The 17,740-nt window shown below is 44.7% G+C and overlaps 1 protein-coding gene and 1 pseudogene across 1 annotated transcript in view; one reads left to right on the top strand and one right to left on the bottom strand.

Moving 5' to 3' along the window:
* LOC124798817 (neural-cadherin-like) overlaps positions 1-17,740 on the top strand; it is an 858,611-nt gene that overhangs the window by 80,831 nt on the left and 760,040 nt on the right. The window lies entirely within an intron of this gene.
* On the bottom strand, positions 3,946-4,063 carry LOC124799756 (annotated as a pseudogene).

Raw genomic sequence — 17,740 nt, 5'->3', positions numbered from 1 at the left:
CGGACATTTCTGTCTTTACTTATTCTGATCATCACTAAACATACACACAATATTTTTAGCGCAACGCAATCAACTCCTACAAAAGAATGGCGCTGACTAACAACAACCTATAACTTTCATCAATCACGTACCTCACAAAAATCTTCGTTACTCGAACTACTGCAATACAGCGAGCGCCAATACTGCCAGCTAAATAAAAGATTTCTTAATAGCGATTCGGGAGGACGACGGTTCAATCCCGCGTCCGGCCATCCTGATTTAGGTTTTCCGTGTTTTCCCTAAATCGCTCCAGGCAAATGACGGGATGGTTCCTCTGAAAGGGCACGGCCGCATTCCTTCCCCATCCTCCCCTAATCTGATGAGACCGATGACCTCGCTGTCTGGTCTCTTCCCACAAACAACACACACACACCTTAATAGCGTTTAAAATGGCTCTGAGCACTATGCAACTTAACGTCTGAGGTCATCAGTCCCCTAGAACTTAGAAGTACTTAAATCTAACTAACCTAAGGACATCACACACATCCATGCCCGAGGCAGGACTCGAACCTGCGACCGTAGCGGTCGCGCGGTTCCAGACTGTAGCGCCTAGAACGGCTCGGCCACATTGGCCGGCAATAGCGTTTAAAAGTCATATATATAATCAGTTCATGACATCCAGTCTTATAAATTTACTCTTTCTGACGAACACACGTCCAGATCGTCCGCTTATAGTAACCTCTCAAAACTCTGGCATCTCTCCACATCCACCACTGCTGGCGACTCACCTCCAACTGCCCAACACTACACAAGCGAATATTCGAACAATGAGTCCAACCAGCCACAGACTGCTTACAGCACAGTCAGTGATTTTCATAAAGAGCGCTGCGTGGCGTTACCAACATCAAAACCTAAACAGCCTACTTACAGCGCGCACGCTAGTGTAATTGCTAGGGTCGAACAGAAAAACGCAATACTTGAGAAAAATCGACTGTAAGAATTCTATAGACCTTACATTCAAATAGTATACGCTTTCTTTAAAGTTCAAACGAGTATTTTTGGCAGTAAATTCCATTTACTCTATACAACACTTACATGGACATGTAGATATGTTCTCGCGAATGTGAGGTGTTAACGGGTAATTATTAATAAAAGTTAATTGAATTGTGTCATTTCTGTCGCTTTTCTAAAAACTTTTTTGTTTTCGTTACGAACCCTTCATGTAATACATTTGCCACTTTTCCACCCCAAATAATATTTTTCTACCTACTGGAATACTGCGCTATATTCGAATCTCCAACAAGGAAATTATTACTATGGCTTGAATAAAAATAAAAAACTTGAAATTGTTAATGTTTTGAACATGGCTGTGATGATCAACCGTAATTAATTACAATGTCAGAAATTTCCAGCTAACCAGTTGCAAATAGAATTAAAATTGTTTAACTAGTTTTCAGCGCCAACTAGGGGCGCCTACTTCAGAAGAAACTGTTACCTTTCATGTGGTTAAAAGGAAATTTGAGCGACATCGCTCTAATCAAAACATTAAAACCACAATTAAAACATTTTCCCACCTGAATACATAACAGGTATAGTCAAAATTTTAAAACAGTATATAAATATGCCACTAAGGGCACTACAGTGGTATAGGACACGAGTAAGCAACAGCGACTAGTGCACTTCAAAGTTTTAGTTTCTTCCGCTTGAACTTTAATCCCTTTCCCGAAGTTCTCCTTGGTGTCCTTTACTCCTTGTTCAGTATCCCAATTGAGTAACATTGTGACACCGCATCTCACTCCTTTCTTAGCTTCTACTTCCCTTTCATGCCATTATGTTCATAACTGTACTCTGGTCCTTGTAGTCGTATAAGTTGCAAATAACCTTCGTTCCCTGTATTTTATCCCTGATAGTTTTTGAATTTCAAACAGTCTAGTCAACACTAAGTTTTTTCTAAGACTACAAATGCTATAAACGTGGTCCTACCTCCCATTAGCTTATCTTCTAAAGTAATTCGTAGAATCAGTATTACCTCAGCTATTCCTCTATATCTCCGGAAGATAAACAGATCTTCCCTGAGGTTGGCTTCTACCGGTCTTCGCATTTCCCTCAATTTCATCGGTAATGGAAACTTAGTGTCCGACGGTCCGCCCCCGTTAGCTGAGTGGTCAGCGTGACAGAATGTCAATCCTAAGGGCTCGGGTTCGATTCCCGGCTGGGACGGAAATTTTCTCCGCTCAGGGTCTGAGTGTTGTGTTGTCCTAATCATCATCATTTCATCCCCATCGACGCACAAGTCGCCGAAGTGGCGTCAAATCGAAAGACTTGCACCCGGCGAACGGTCTACCCGACGGGAGGCCCTAGTTACACGACATTTATTTATTTAGTGTCCGACGGACACCCTGACTGGGAGTAAAAAGCGTCGTGTCTTCGGAAAAATCAGGAATTCACGCGTTTCACGTCTGATCTGCAGTATCGTTATGAGAAAGGTAAGGCTACTGAATCATCCAAGAGATTTAGTTAAGGGCAGCTTAGTCGCGAAGCCTCTTTAATTTCTGCGTTAGAGTGGATCCTATGACAGGTGAACGTGGAGAATCGCCGCGCCACATCGTAATCGGAGCAGGCAGTGGCAGCTGAAGAGCCAGAGAACAAGGTCCCGCAGAGGACGCTACCGGGAAGAAGTCGAGTGGCTGACTCACATGTGGAGGCGGCATTCTGGAGAGCACGCCGCGACCCTAATTACGGCACCAGCCGCGCCCTCAGGCCTGGCCTAACTTACGGCCTTCCAAGAATAAAAGACGTCACGCGTAGTCACTCCAGTCTCAGTCTCGTTAAATGACTCTTTTAAGTGCTGTGCCAAAGACAAAGAATTTACGAGAGCAGTTCAGAATTAAATTCGAAGAACTAATTCCGTGACCAGGTCGAGAGGACCACACGTCACTTCAGTCGAATGGTAGGGAGGGTGGGCGGGCGTGAGCGCATCGCTCTCCCAGCTGTTGTCTGTTTCTGCTTGGAGTCGATACTTCTCATCCACGTATCCTCTCAGATAGCGTCACGTGACTAAGTGCTCCCAGTCCCAGTCCTCCTACCAAGGAAAATACCCTACCAATACCGGGCACTGAACCCGGATCCTATGCATGGCCATCAGGAGAACTGACCATTCAGTTATGGAGGCGTACGTTTCGAAGCAGTTGTGACCCCTATATTTTTTTCGTAGAAACTACAACAGCTGCAGAAAGAACAACAACAAAGCTCAATATTTCATACACATACTGTCATTTTTCCACATAGTGACCATCATATGTTACGCATTTTCGCCAAGGATGAAACAGAATTTAAATGCCACGCTCGTAAAAACCTGAACCAGATGAGGCCAGCCAGCATCTTGCAGTTTTGATGACAGCATATGAATCTGGAAAAGCTTGCTCATGTAGTCCATCTTTCACAGATCCAAAGGGGTAGAAGCTAAATCAAGACTGTACTGTGGATGTTGTAGGACAGTCCAGCCACATTTGGCAATGTTCCAAGGACTAAAATTCTTGTGGCGCCTGGCATTATCGACTTTCGAGCGGGAGTTTGCCTTCTTCTGGCCCCTTATCCTGAACTCAGTTGCTCTAGGCGCCAACACAAACAAAAAAAAATCCTTTTTCCAATACATAGGAGAATACCTGTGTCTTCACTCCAGGGACTGTCTTTTGGATCCTGGCTCGTAGTAGTGGTACCACGTCTCGTCTCCGGAGAGTATGCCCCGTCTTCAGGCCACAAGTGGCCCATCCGGTCCATCCGACCGCCGTGTCATCCTCAGCTGAGGATGCAGATAGGAGGGGCGTGTGGTCAGAAGAGAGGAGGGGCGTGTGGTCAGCAAACCGCTCTCCCGGTCCTTATGATGGCTTTCTTTGACCGGGGCCGCTACTATTCGGTCGAATAGCTCTTCAGTTGGCATCACGAGGCTGAGTGCACTCCGAAAAATGGCAACAGCGCATGGCGGCCCGGATGGTCACCCATGCAAGTGCCGTCCACGCCCGACAGCGCTTAACTTCGGTGATCTGACGGGAACCGGTGTATCCAATGTGGCAAGGCCGTTGCTTCCGGAGAGCATGATTTTCAGAAAATTGTCAGCTTTAGTTCCGTATTGGTGTAGCACAGTGATTCTCAACCTTTCCGAGACCATTACTCCGGATTGTAATCAGAAATCAGTTATCATGTAGTACTGTCCCCCTCACCTCCCCCTCCCCCCTCCCCCATCCGGCATAATCACTTGATTAAACTTTGGAATGAAGACGCTTATTTTTAAAATGACAAAAGATAAACGATATTTCTTTTTTAGTTCTTTCATTGTATGAAAACTAGTGAGGAATTGGTGTTGCTAACACTCTTATTTCTACGAAGGTGAGTCAAATGAAAACCTTACATTTGTAATGACAAATCGAAATTTTGCGCCGTTATCCTGTAAGTTGGTAAGCGTGCTACAAACAGCGTGCAGAATGACCTGTAGGTGGCAGCATAGTGCACATGCACACATACCGTCACAGCTTCAGTATAAAGATGGCCATCCCACTTGCGACTTGCACCAGGGAAGCACAGCGTTCTGTTATTCGGTTTTTGGGTAGTGAAGATGTGAAACCTATTGAAATACATCGACGAAAGAAAGGTTCAGTATGGTGATGCATGTTTGTCACAGCAGCAAATCTACGAATAGAGTAGGAAGTTCGCAAATGGTGTGACTTCAGTGGAAGATGTTCCCCGTCCAGGTCAGGCACAACGAGTTGTGACTCCACAGAACATTGCAGCATTTGAAGCCAAGGTGAAAGAAAACCGCCGAGTGACACTGAATGACACTGCAGCATGTTTACAGATTAGCCATGGGTCAGCACATCACACTGTGCACGATGTGCTCCAGTTTCACAAAGTGTCTGCAGGATGGGTGCCATGGCAGCTGACTCCTGAAATGAGAGAACGACGTCTTGATGCTTGTGAAGAACTTCTTCGGAGCTTTGAACGAGATGGTGATAGCTTCCTTGCAAGAATCGTTACTGGGGACGAAACCTGGGTTCTCTTCCACCAACCGGAAACGAAGAGAGCGAGCAAGGAATGGCGCCATTCCTCATCACCAAGTGATTTCCATATGTTTGGACCACTCAAAGACGCAACGGGAGGAAAGAAGTTCCGTTCTGATGAAGAGGTACGCCACGCGGTGCATGAGTGGTTGCGCGGACTGCCAAAATAATTTTTTTCTAAAGGAATTTATGCACTGTGTAAGCGCTGGAGAACTTGCATTGAGCGTGGGGGAGATTACGTCGAAAAGTGATACCGCTTTGTACCACTTCTGCAAAATAAATGATATTTAAAAAGTACCCTCGTAGAATGATTAAGCAATGATCGGGGCATCAATAGTGCTACCTAAAACTGCTTCTCAGAAAAGAAATCTTCACGGTGAACAAAAACAACAACACTATATACCCATGACATAATTACTGTTGTGTCGCGCTGTCAGTTACCTCATTTATCTGTTGCAAACGAATAATGAAACAATTTCTGGTCCATTGGAGGAACTATCTGCAACTCGAAGAAACGAGTGCTCGCCATAAGCAGGAAACCCAGGTTCTAATCTCGATCTGCCACAAATTTTCGATTGCAACTACTTAATCATTAAATTGCAGGTTCACTCAAGCTGGACAGCTTACGCTTATATACTTCCAAGTCACTGCATTTTTTTTGACAACATAGTTGTATGGAAGTAAACAGCGATTAATTTACTTATAATCAGTTATCCAAACTGACAGTCACAATCGCATTATTTATTTTGCCGCCAACCGGTTTCAACCCGTCATGAGGTCATCTTGAGGGCAATTTACACCATTTGGTCGCTCGCTGGAGTCGTCACCCTGCCTTTGCACGGTTGGTAACTATGGTGTAAAATGGTGTAAATTGCCCTGAAGATGAAGATGACCCCATCGCGGGTTGAAACCGGTTGGCGGCAAAATAAATAATTAGATTGTGACTGTCATTTTAAATAACTGATCACTGCATCTTACTGATTTCATCGTCTTCCAGTCGTTCATTGCAGTGCATTTAATTCTTATTTCACAAATAAAAATGGAGGCTCTTGGCGCTTCGTGTGTGATTAATACAGTAACGCCAATGCGGTAAAATCAGTATTATTATTCCGTACTATTTGCCTCGATGCAAACGGTGCGACAGACGATCCGCTAAATCTAACTCCATAGAGACATAATTGGCCATAAATGAAAGGATAAAAATAGAGATAAAGAAATGAGAGAGAAACAGAGAGAGGCGCGGTGAGTGTGGCCCGTGAGCTGGTACTGGCTGTAATCCAGAGGACCCGTGGGCGACGTGACGAGAAAAAAAAAAGGCGCGGAGCTGGGGTAGGGTCGACAGCGGCGCGGGCCGGTAAGCCGGGCGGCGCGTCCTGAGGGAGCGAGCGGCCGGGCTTACCCACGTCCCGGTCCCGACATCTGGCACGCAGCTCCCGGCAGCCCGCGGGATTAATAAAAAGCGGCGACCACCGCAGCCGCGCGGGACGGGTCGGCAGCGCACGGTGCGCGAGAGCCGTAACTCAGCCGCGGCTAATCGCGGCCAGGGGGCGGCTGAATATAGATGCCGCCACCGCTGCCGTTACGGCCAATGGTTATTGCGCGGATACGGTACCCATATGTTACCGCTACCTGTTTGTGGCCGTAGCAGCGCGGGCGTTCCAGGTGCAGCAGAGACTTGACGCTGCGGTCGAGGGCACTCTGTCTCAAAACACGCAAATCTCATCTTGAAACTAGAGTAAGAGCAAAAAACAAGTTTTCGATTCTTGAAGGAGAAGCGATTGTTTAACATAAAATCCAATTTATTTTCCGCGGTCTTTTCCTAAGGAAAAACGTCTGCCAATCGAAATTTATGAGTTGCAATAATGACTGTGTGGACGATGTGGCCTATTCTACACCTTATTTTAGATATATGTGACGATGCTGTGCTGACCATATGTTTTGACGATGCCATTATGGCCTTATCACTTTAGGACGTGGTGTAAAAAAGATCTGAGGATATTCATTACGGACTGAAACCGGTCGTCGTCTAAAGAATTGGTATTGTGATCAAAGACTGGAATAAAAAAACATTCGAAATTTATAAAGTACCTGAGAAATGAAGGCAAGAAACGAAATGCCTCTGAGCACTATGGGACTTAACTTCTGAGGTCATCAGTCCCCTAGAACTCAGAACTACTTAAACCAAACTAACCTAAGGACATCACACACATCCATGCCCGAGGCAGGATTCGAACCTGCGACCGTAGCGGTCACACGGTTCCACACTGTAGCGCCTAGAACCGCTCGGTCACCCCGGCCGGCGAGAAACGAAATGAAAAGCAAAAGAGACAAAGGAAATAAAAAGAAAGAGAACAAAAGAAAATACAAGGAAAAAGAGCGAAAAAAGAACGTACAAGTAAAGGAAACTAAAGAAAACAAAAAGAAATGAAAGAAAAAATAAAAGGAAAGCAAACGGAAGAGAAGTAAATAAAACGAAAGGGAAGTAAAGAGAACGAAAGGGAAGTAGAGAAAACGAAAGGGAAGTAGAGAAAACGAAAGGGAAGTAAAGAGAATGAAAGAGAAGTACGGAGAACGAAAGAGAAGTAGAGAATCGAAAGAGAAAAAAAATGACACAAACCAAAGAAAATGACAGAAAGGAAAGAAAACGAATACAAGGAAAAACAACGAAAAAAGAAAGTACAATTAAAGGAAACTAAAGAAAAGAAAATATAAAAGGAAATTAAACGGAAGAGAAGTAAATAAAACGAAAGGGATGTAAAGAGAATGGAAGAGAAGTAAATAAAACGAAAGGGAAGTCAAGAGAACGAAAGAGAAGTAGAGAAACGAAAGAAAAAGAAAATGACAGAAATGAAAGAAAATGACAAAAAGGAAAGAAAATGACAGAAAGGAAAGAAAATGACAGAAAGGAAAGAAAATGACAGAAAAGAGAGAAAACGAAAGAGGAGGAAAGTAAACGAAAGAGGAGGAAACGAATGAGAATGAAAGAGGAGGGAAGGAAAACAAAAGAGAAGGAAAGAAAGGAAAACTAAACAGAAGGAAAGGAAAGAAAACGAGAGGGAACTGAAAGAAAAGAAAAGGTAAGCAATCAAGAAGTCAAAACGACAGAAAATACCAGTAAAAGTCGCTTTTGGAAATTATCTTATCACTGGACAAGGTGAGACAGCAAATTATAGTACAATTCGACATTTTGGTTATCTAAATTACGAGGGGCGCTCAATAAGTAGTACAACACATTTTCTTTTCTGGAAGCAGGTTGGTTTCATTCATGATCATACACCATATTAATCCCCACTCTTTTGCCTACAAATCTCTGTTTCTCCAACATAATTTCCGTGCAGTGCGACGGCCTTATACCACCGTATTGTGAGAGCCTATATGCCTGCATGGTACAACTCTCTTGATATTCGTCAGAGCCAACGCCTTGCTGCGTCAATAACCTCCCCATCATCGACGTACTCCTTCCCGCCGAGTGCATCCTTCATTGGGCCAAACAGATGGAAGGTGCGAGATCAGGACTGTTGCGTAGTTGAGGAAGAACAGTCCAATGAAGTTTTGTGAGCTCTTCTAATGTGCACAGACTTGCGTGAAGCCTTGCGTTCTCACGGAGAAGTAGTTCGTTTGCATTTTGAGAGTGTCCGCACGTTCTAACGTTGCCGCAGTCACAGCCGTGTGCGGCCGGCCGTATATCCGACAGGTCTGCGCGACCTTGTTGCAGTGATGACAGACGCCTCGCCCAACGACTCGCAGTGCTTTTGGTCACTGCCAGAGCTCCGTGGACATTCTGCAATCGCCTATGAACAGCTGCGATACTCTGATTTTCCGCCAAAAGAAACTCAGTGACAGCTCTCTGCTTGGAATGCAGCTCCGTTACAGAGGCCTTACAGAAGGCTATGCCCACCAGTCAGAACTTCGTGAAACTGTAGAGGCTGAAGCGGTATTATTTCAGGATATTCCGCTGTTTTTAACCCAAATTGGCCGAGAAAAAAGATGTTCCATTATTTATTGGCCGCTCCTCGTATATACGCGTCCGCAGCTCATGGTCTAGTGGCTAGCGTTGCTGCCTCTAGATCACAGGGTCCCGGGTTCGATTTCCGGTCGGGTTGGATTCCCGGCCGGGTTGGGGACTTTCTATGCCCGGGGACTGGGTGTTTGTGTTGTCCTCATCATTTCATCAGCATACGTGAAAGTGACTCGACTGGACTGTGTACGGACTGGGACTTTGTACGGGCACTGATGACCGCGTAGTTGAGCACCCCACAAACCAAACGTCATCATCATCATCGTATATACGCTGGGTAAGTCTCCACACCCTGCCGCCTGTCAGGAGAACAATAAATATTAAAATACGCCTACTGCGTCAGGAAACGTCAGATAACATTTTTCTGTAACAAAATTTGTTCCCCATGAGATGATGTATCACCTCTAGATCTTTCATGCAAAGACTTTGAAACACCCAGGGTGATTCCGTAAAGATTTTTCAAGTTTTCAAAGATAAAGAAGTGTAAATCTGTTAAGGGACTCAGGTCCGGAAGCGTCCGAGTCGAAAGTTATAAGTGGAGTGTGAGAGGTAAGACTTTCAAAGACGGTAGTAGAGGCCAAAACAAGATAAATATGTCCAGTAAATACGGGCTATAAAATGCGTACCTTAACGGACATAGACGTTTGTTTAGCAGAAGAGATGCGTCTCACAGTAGCGAAGAAGAACGAGTACTCATGTCTGTTGAGGTATGCATTTTAGAGCCTAGGGTTACTACACTTTTTTTTTTCATGTTGTGGTGCATAGTACCACGTCTGAGAGGTGTAACAACAGTACCGGCATGCATTCTGCTACCAGAGGTATCAGAATAATCCTTCTTTGTAACTAATTTTCGGACCAGGATAATTTACCTCAAATATTTACATTGTTGTTGTTGTGGTCTTCAGTCCAGAGACTGGTTTGATGCAGCTCTCCATGCTACTCTATCCTGTGCAAGCTTCTTTATCTCCCAGTACCTACTGCAACCTACATCCTTCTAAATCTGTTTAGTGTATTCATCTCTTGGTCTCCCTCTACGATTTTTACCCTCCACGCTGCCCTCCAGTACCAAATTGGTGATCCCTTGATGCCTCAGACTATGCTCTAACAGCCGATCCCTTCTTCTAGTCAAGTTCTAACACGAATTTTCCTTCTCCCCAATTCTATTCAATACCTCCTCATTAGTTATGTGATCTACCCATCTAATTTTCAGCATTCTTCTGTAGTACCACATTCCGAAAGCTTCTATTCTCTTCTTCTCTAAATTATTTATCGTCCACGTTTCACTTTCATACATGGCTAAACTCCATACAAATACTTTCACAAACGACTTCCTAACACTTAAATCTATACTCGATGTTAATAAATTTCTCTTCTTCAGGAACGCTTTCCTTGCCATTGCCAGTCTACCTTTTATATCCTCTACTTCGACCACCATCAGTTATTTTGCTCCCCAAATAGCAAAACTCAATAACTACTTTAAGCGTCTCATGTCCTAATCTAATTCCCTCAGCATCACCCGATTTAATTCAACTACATTCCATTATACTCGTTTTTCTTTTGTTGATGTTCATCTTATATCCTCCTTTCAAGACACTGTCCATTCCACTCGGCTACTCTTCCAGGTCCTTTGCTGTCTCTGACAGAATTACAATGTCTTCTCCATGGATTTTAATTCCTACTCCGAATTTTTCTTTTGTTTCATTTACTGCTTGCTCAATATACAGGTTGAATAACATCGCGGATAGGCTAAAACCCTGTCTCACTCCCTTCCCAATCACTGCTTCCCTTTCATGCCCCTCGACTCTTATAACTGCCTTCTGGTTTCTGTACAAATTGCAAATAGCCTTTCGCTCCTTGTATTTTACCCCTGCCACCCTCAGCTAGATACATAATTTACCTCAAATTCATAGATTCATTCCTGAAATTTTGTAACATCATCAAGGAATCAACCTGTTCGTGTAGATGTATCAGATTCAAGACGACCTTCCTCACATTATATGGTTATCCCTTGAGTATTGGCAGTGCGGTATTTCCTGGTAGACCAACTAGATGAGTTAGAAATGGGGCAGACTGAGAACGAGAAAAAGCAAGGACCTGGCTCACATTATGTAGTTAACCATTTGTTGGCCGGTCGATGTGGCCGAGCGGTTCTACTCGCTTCAGTCCGGAACCACGCGACCGCTACGGTCGCAGATTCGAATCCTGCCTCGGACATGGATGTGTGGTGTCCTTAGGTTAGTTAAGTTTAAGTATTTCTAAGTTCTAGGGGACTGATGACCTCAGAAGTTAAGTCCCTTAGTGCTCAGAGCCATTTGAACCATTTGTTATTGGCAGTCCAGAGTTTTCTGGTGGACCGTCCAGCCAACTGACAGGGAGACGGCACGACCGTGGGGTCGGGGATCTGTCCGCAATTTTGTGTGGTGAAAGAGGATCCCTAACGCCTCACGTGGATAAAATATTAGGACGCACTCCCCGAAAATCCCGGGAAAAATCGATCCAAGGTTTCTTACGTGCCTTATGAGTATAAAATGTTAGTGCACGGCCGAGCCGCCGTCCGGCGTAGGTGTTTAGGGCTCGGATTCTTACGCCAGAGGTCTCGTGTTCGATTCCTCCTCTGGCAGGCAATTTTTTTTCTTCTGTTTCATTTTCTTTCGTTATTCCACCACTTATTTAGAAAGTTTCCCAAACCTACAATATGTTTAACAAATTAGTTTCATTATTGAATAAAAATTATTTTCTTTTTGTCCAACAACACAATTCATGGCAGTGGGTTTTCCATTTTTCATTGTAAGGTATATGACGAGAAACATTGCCTTTTTAATCAGAATAACAAAGTCAATTGGAAAACATTCAATTTTTATACATATAATAATTATAAACAAGAACCGCAGTGGTAATTATCGTAAAAACAAACAAAGCAATAATTTTTGCGACATCTTGCGCAGCAAATAAAAGCGGAAATTCACAATCATAGGGCGTTTGCAATAAATCTGTACAAAAAATCATGCCCCATTAACATTTACGAAAATATTTCGAGTTTCTGACAATTTTGAAGCAAACCAGGCATATTGAATCATTTCTCGTGGAATATTGGTGACGATAATTGATGGTGAATTATAGAATGAATTTTTAGACAGTCTTCTGGGAATTAATTTCACGATTCTCCTGTAACAATGCGCTGCAATTTTGCAAGCAACAGAAGAAAAAAAAGTGCCGGAGGAGGAGTCGAACCCGAGACCTTTGGCGCAATGGCCCGAGCGCTAACGATGTAGGCCAGACGGCGGCTCGGCAGTGGACTAACGTTTTATACTCATAAGGCACCTAAGAAACTCGATCGATTTTTCTCGGGATTTTCCCAGTAGTGCGTCCTAATATTTTAACCACGTGAGGTGTTAGGGGGTCCTCTTTCACCACACAAAATTGCGGACAAATCCCCGACCCCACGGTCGTGCCGTCTCCTTGTGAGTTGGGAATGGGGGCGACAGAGAACAGAGGTCGAGCGACGTAAGCCGTCGGTCGCAGCAGGAGCACGGGGCGGCGTCACGAGTGGCGGGACCCGTTGCCCGGATACGGTTTCAGCGGCCGTCAGCCGAGACGGCGGCCGTGGGGCGCCCGCTGGGCTCCTACGTGTTCTCTGCGACCAGCTCTGCCACGGCCTGGGGCCGAAAGTGTTGGAACGGTGACTCCGTTCTCTCTGTTTTAAAAACAAACACTGGTTGCAAGTTTCTTGCGAGTTAAAGAGTTCGGCTCACAGCTCAGGCTTTTTTGGCTGGCAGTGGTTACGCAGAGAATGAAGACGGTGAAATGCTGCGAGCGTGCGAATAAAGTTAGTCTGTCGTACTTTTGTGAGAAACCCAGCCGGAGTCAGACACCGAACATAGCACAAGCTGACAGTTTAGTGAACAATGGCAGGACACGGATTTAATGAAGCGGAGCCTACTGGAGGTTTACTGAATGTCAAGGGAAACTTTTAAAAACATTTACTCTACATTAGTAGCCCAAAGATACTTTCAGCACAGCTGTACAATGTTCTGTCGTATTACTTAATTCTTAGAAAAAAATTGACTCTCGAAATATTGACTTGTATTGTATTGTATGTTAACCGGGGACCTAGAAACGACGGAAAGGCTCCGTCCCCGTCGCAGCCGCAGTGGTCCGCAACCCCACGACGACTACTGCAGTCCACTTCACCCCTCCGCCGCCCCACACCGAACGCAGGGTTATTGTGCGGTTCGACCCCCGGTGGACCCCCCAGGGAGGGTCTCACACCAGACGAGTGTAACCCCCTATGTTTGCGTGGTAGAGTAATGGTGGTGTACGCGTACGTGGAGAACTTGATTGCGCAGCAATCGCGGACATAGTGTAACTGAGGCGGAATAACGGGAACCAGCCCGCATTCGCCGAGGCAGATGGAAAACCGCCTAAAAACCATCCACAGGCTGGCCGGTTCACCGGACCTCGACACAAATCCGCCGGGTGGATTCGTGCTGGGGACCAGGCGCTCCTTCCCGCCCGGAAAGCCATGCGTTAGACCGCACGAGCTAAATATTGACTTACTAATAATTTTTTTCACTTTAATGTAGAACACCAATTAATAAAAACTACAAGTTCATAACATAAAATCTTCGGTTGCTGTTAATAGTCTACAACTACGCTCTAAACACACTAGTTTTACAATAAAGCAGAACATTTATAAAACTTTTCTTGTCATTATCAAGCCTGTGGCCGAGCAGTTCTAGGCGCTTCAGTCCGGAACCGCGCTGCTGCTACCGCCGCAGGTTCGAATCCTCCCTCGGGCATGGATGTGTGTGATGTCCTGAGGTTAGTTAGGTTTAAGTAGGTCTAAGTTCTAGGGGACTGATGGCCACAGATCTTAAGTCCCATAGTGCTTATAGCCATTTGAACCATTTCATTATCAAGCCTATATACCTATTTCAAAAAACATATAAAATATACACTCTACATTTAACTTAAACCTCGTAATTAAAAGTAATTTACTTATTAAGACTAGCCACGTCTTCGATTGGTCTGTTTCTCAAAACCTCAGACAGCATTACTCTTTCTCTCTGACTTTACATGAACTAAATAAAAGAATTAAACATAACGTTATCAAATTACCAGTCGTCAGCTACAGTAAGGCAAGAGTCCTACTTCCTTGACAGTCATATTCTACCTGTATTAAATTGAACTGTAGCACCCTCTACACAGTCACATGGCATAAACGTCGTTTCATTGGTTATTAAAGCTGCCGATTCCTCAGATTCACGTACTGTCTGTCTTAGCACATTGTCGAACATCCGCTGCACGCTCCTCTGTCTTCGATAGTCGAACAGCAACTAACGGATGCAGCTTCTGAACCCACGCTTTCCACCTCGCCACAAGCTCAGGGTCCAGCCCTGTCACCGAGCGAGGTGGCGCAGTGGCTAGCACACTGGACTCGCATTCGGAAGGACGACGGTTCAGTCCTGCGTCCGGCCATCCTGATTTAGGTTTTCCGTGATTTTCCTCAGTCGCTCCAGACAAATGCCGGGATGGTTCCTTTGAAAGGGCACGGCCGACTTCCTTCCCCGTCCTTCCCTAATCCGATGAGACCGATGACCTCGCAGTTTGGTCTCTTCCCCCAAACAACCCAACCCCACCCCTGCTACAGTTACTTGCAGACAACCACGCCACGCTCGTGCTCACCGTTCCGTCCTCAACCCCGCTGTCCATCTCAGCTTCCTCGCCCTCCCCCCCCTTTTAAACAAACAGATATCGATTATATAAACCAGCTGCTTAGCTCGTGCGTCTGAAAAACTGCGAAAAACGACGGCTCGTCCGCGATTTTGCAAGGTCGATACTTCGACACGGCTTATGATCACCAAGGGGGCAGCGAGAGCTCTATGAAATCTGTTCGAAAAATTCAGGAACATTCGTAATTTCGAGTCAATAGTAGCCGCCAATAGTTAGCCGCGCGTGCCGTATGCCGCAGTGAATGTACCGAAATGAAACTCAGTGAAATACAAGTTATTAATTTATTGAATATTCATTTTTACTTACAAATTTTCACATTAAATGTAGAAAGTGTCGCCCTTGCTGTTGAATACGCAATTCAATTAGCCTAATCATGTTACCAAACAGAAGCTGCAACATTTCTTCTGTAACAGAAGCAGTGAAAGTGGATATTGCAGTTTTCAATTCATCTGTGGATTTTGGACGGCTTTTGTAGACAGTTGCTTTCACTGCATCCCAGAAGAAAATGGCAGGTGGTGTTAGGTCAGGCGATCGTGGAGGCCAAACTCCATGTGAAATTATGCGATCACCAAAAACATCAGCAAGCAGTGACATTGAAACGCGAGCTGTATGCGCGGTTACACCATCTTGTTGAAAATAACCTTTCAGTATTTCACGTAACACAAGTTCTCCTATGAATGGGTACAGAATATCACTGCAGTATCGTTGTGCGTTTGTTGTTTCGTTGAAAAATATGGGCCCCACAATCCGACGTCTAGAAATTGCATTTCAAACTCCTATTTTCACAGAATGAAGTGGTTCCTCATGAATACACAATGGATTTGCAGTACTCCACATACGAGAATTTCGCGAGTTTGTGTACCAGGATAAATGAAACCACGCATCATCAGTGAAAAACTCATCAGTTCATTAAGAATATCCCTTCCATTTAGTTGAGCGAAATTTTAGAGCCATTGACAATAATGCTGTCTCTTGCCATGATCAGTATTTTTCAGTTCTTGCACAACTGTCACTTTGTATAGGAAAAGTTCTAATTTTTTCCTCACAGCTGTGTGGGCCGTCGCGACACTAACATCGATTTCCTGGGCGAGTTTTCTTACTGACTTGTTCGGACTCATGGACGTTTTATCGGAAATGTCGAGTAGTTTATCCTCAGACAAAACGCTAGGTCGAACACTTCTCGGTGCATAGTCACTGAACCCTTACTTCGAAATTGTGAATCAAATCTCGCACAGTATCACGATGTGGGAGTTGTCTCCGGGAAAACTGAGTTAAATGATTGACGAACTGAAACTGTGTATTTACCGCCAGCTTTGAACACTTGTTCGACTAAAGACACACTTTCTTCAGTGGTTAGCATTTTAACAGAGGCAAAAACGAAACAAACGAACAAAGGAACTGAACTTAAACTTTCACATCAACACGTAACTACACACACCAACGATACTACTGACGCTGGATGAAATAAACGAAACAGTGGAATGTTGGGAGAGTCAACTTGAAGGGAAGTAACCCAGGCAGGCGAACAATTAAACGGCACGCGCGGCTAACAATCATACGGCACTGAGAGAGGGACTTTTTGAACACCCCGTATGTTGGCGCGAAATATTTCTGGCATCCCTGCACACACCTGTGTTTAATGTGTAACTGCTGAAAATTTCATTATTATATGTCTGTATATTATTGTTCAGATATGATTAGCACCACGAGTAATGAAGAAGAAACAGATACAGACCAGGGCACCAACACAGATATTGAAGCGTCCAGCGCGGATGATCCATAGTGCCAACCAAGTCAAATTCAAAGAACAGAGTGGAACAACCGACAACAGGTGTACAAGTCACACACAATCCTAAAAACAGATTGCACCGTATATATAAATAGTTTACAGCATCTCCATGTCCAATAAGAGCTTAAAGCTAGGTACCTCTTCAAGGGACCTACACCTTCCGTTAAGAGGCAGCGCACAGTCTGTATGGAAGGATCTTAATTGTGGTCCCTCTCTTTTGAGCCCAACCCGACGGATACCTATGGTAGATCGGGGAAAACCACCGCTCAGGCTGTGTTGCTGGTGGGGCCGGAAGGTGCTAACTGCCACACCACGTATCATTGTAAGTCTCATTGGCTCAGTGTGAACTGTTTGTACAACCAACCTACACAGCCTATACCTCATCCTCCACTATACTAAGAACCTCTCATCTGAAGCTTAAAGTTGGGCACCTCTTCAAGGGACCTACGCCCCCCTGGTAAGAGGCGGCGCACGTCCTGGATGGAAGGATCTTAATTGTGGTTCCTCTCTTTTGAGCCCAACCCGACGGATACCTATGGTAGATCGGGGAAAACCACCGTTCAGGTCGTGTTGTCGGCGGGGCCGGGAGGTGCTTGCACCTGATGTACTCTACTAGGAGCCTTGCAGGCTCAACACAAACCGTTAGCGTCATTACCTTATTACTTTTACCACGAGTACCCTTTCATTAGCAACTTTGAGCCAAGCACAAAATCAGTTACCTCTCTATTGTATATCGTAAATAGTTTAGCAGGCTGGACATGGAGGTCTTAGTCCTAGTTTCTAGCTTTAACGTACCCTAATCTCTTCTAGTTAAGGTAGTTTTTAGGATGGTAGATGTTAAAGGCATGGTGAGCAACGGCCAGCGTCTTGAGGGTCATTCCAAGACCCGGGCCGCCGCCCACAACCAGGTGACGGGCCATATTATACCTATAACTTCTCTATTCAGTTCTCTTCCTTCCTTCTTTCTAAATATTTAATTTCGTTTTGTTTATTAATATCTTACTTGATTTTGTATTAGTTATAAGTTTTTCTAATGCTGCACAAAAAAAAAAAAAAATAACAAATGGATCTAAACAGAGCCCGCCTCCACGTGGCGGGACACGGGCAACGGTGTGAGTGGGGACGGGAGCCGGTGTGGTGTTACTTTCAGTCACTCCGGACCCCGGA

The sequence above is a fragment of the Schistocerca piceifrons genome, chromosome 5 (genome assembly GCF_021461385.2).
Source record: "Schistocerca piceifrons isolate TAMUIC-IGC-003096 chromosome 5, iqSchPice1.1, whole genome shotgun sequence".
NCBI classification, from domain to species: Eukaryota; Metazoa; Arthropoda; class Insecta; order Orthoptera; family Acrididae; genus Schistocerca; species Schistocerca piceifrons.
Note: the sequence above shows the minus strand (reverse complement) of the source record. Positions and strands in the feature narration are given on the sequence as shown.